The sequence below is a fragment of the Octodon degus genome, unplaced genomic scaffold, assembly GCF_000260255.1.
Source record: "Octodon degus isolate 3935 unplaced genomic scaffold, OctDeg1.0 scaffold00026, whole genome shotgun sequence".
Taxonomy (NCBI): domain Eukaryota; kingdom Metazoa; phylum Chordata; class Mammalia; order Rodentia; family Octodontidae; genus Octodon; species Octodon degus.
Window position 1 is genome coordinate 8,431,964 of NW_004524602.1, and position 1,709 is coordinate 8,433,672.

At 36.6% G+C, this 1,709-nt stretch overlaps 1 protein-coding gene and 1 pseudogene across 2 annotated transcripts in view; both read right to left on the bottom strand.

Moving 5' to 3' along the window:
- The window catches only part of Pias1 (protein inhibitor of activated STAT 1), a 156,203-nt gene that overhangs the window by 89,951 nt on the left and 64,543 nt on the right, over positions 1 to 1,709 (bottom strand). The window lies entirely within an intron of this gene.
- LOC105741846 overlaps positions 1 to 1,709 on the bottom strand; it is a 6,377-nt pseudogene that overhangs the window by 1,619 nt on the left and 3,049 nt on the right.

Below are 1,709 nucleotides of genomic sequence, written 5' to 3' on the forward strand. Positions count from 1 at the left end.
TTTTTTTCATAATTTTATTGATAAACAGATAGCAATGAGACATGTTATTTTTTAAAAGCCCAACATAAAATTAGTAACAGACTTAATCTGTTTTCAAGTACTGTGTAACAAAAACCAAAAAATTACATGACAAACCATAATACAACATATATTTACACAGCAGACTAATGCATATTATGTACAAAATATGAACCAACAAGAAAAAAAGCACAATAGGAAAACAATCAGCCTATGTGTAGATGAGCAAATCAACCACAAATGGTTACTAATCACAAGAGGTTGGGCCACGGAGATAGCTCAGTAGTCTAAGCACCTGAACAGACAAGCAGAAAGACCCGGTTCAGTTCCCGGTACTGCATACCGTGCCAGCCCCACCCCAGGTGTGCCAAGCCAGCCACCTAGACCTAGCGTGGTGGAGTACACCTGTAATCCCAGGGCTGGGGAGGCTGAAACAGGAGGATCACTACAAGTCTGAGATGAATAGTAAGACCCTGTACCAAACACATAAATTTTTTTTAAAAAAGTATTTAAAAAAGAAAAGCTTTTAAAAATCACAAGCAATCGACCTCAGCAGAAGACAAATGTTGCAAATTAAAACAATGTTTTAGCATCATCGTTTGACAATTTTTTTTTTTTTTTTTTTTTTTTTTTCCCGGAACCGGGTATTGAACTCAGGCCCTTGCACTTGCCAGGGAAGTGTTTATTCTATTGAGCCATCTCCCCAGCACAACTTTAAATTATTGATAAAATGGGTAATAGGAGTTAAGTGTTCATGACAGTGCAAAATCTTTTGGAAACAGTATGCGTTCATGGAAAGCAGACAGTTTATGATTATACTATGATATATTCTATAGGCGTTCAAACAAAGTGATCTACATGAGCTGAAGATTCAGGGTATGGAAACTTTTTTTTTTTTTTTCCAGAACTGGGGATTGAATTCAGGCCCTTGTGCTTGCCAGGGAAGCACTTATTCCACTGAGCCATCTCCCCAGTCCCATGGAAACTATTTTTAAGATGCATTTTGAGGGCCGGCAAGATAGCTCAGTGGACAAAGTGTGTGCTTAGGTAAGTGCAAGGGCCAGGATTAGATCTCTGGCACCACATGCCACACCAGCCCCATTCCCGGGCATGCAGAGCTTTGATGGAGTCTGGGCATGGTGGCGCACGCCTGTAATTCCAGCACTAAAGAGGTAGAAAACAGGAGATTCACTATGAGTCTAAGCTGCGTAGTGAGACCTTGCACAAAAATAAATAACCTAAAAAACAATGCATTCTGGCTTAGCTATTCTACAAAACAAAACTACTCCACAACAACAAAAAAATTTAAATTCATGGTCCCTATTAATTCAATTCCTTTAATCTTTATCACTACACTGGGCATTTACCTAATCTTTTTTTTTTTTTTTGGTAGTACCAGGGATTGAACTCAGGACCACATAAATTCCTATAGTAACTAGGTTTTATTCTTTCCCAACTAATAAAACATTGCTAGGCACATGAAAGTAATAAATACCGGTTAAGTAAATTTTTAAATAGAAAACAAGTATTTTTATATTTATGTAGTTTAAAAAGTCAAAATCTGTTAAGAGTAAGGATAGACAGAATTTTCCTTTTCTGACCATAGGTATTTAATGAAAGCAAGCAAGGAAAAAAAAAATACTATGATGTTAAATGTAATTCAGAAGATTCAGTGTGGAAATTATTTTTAA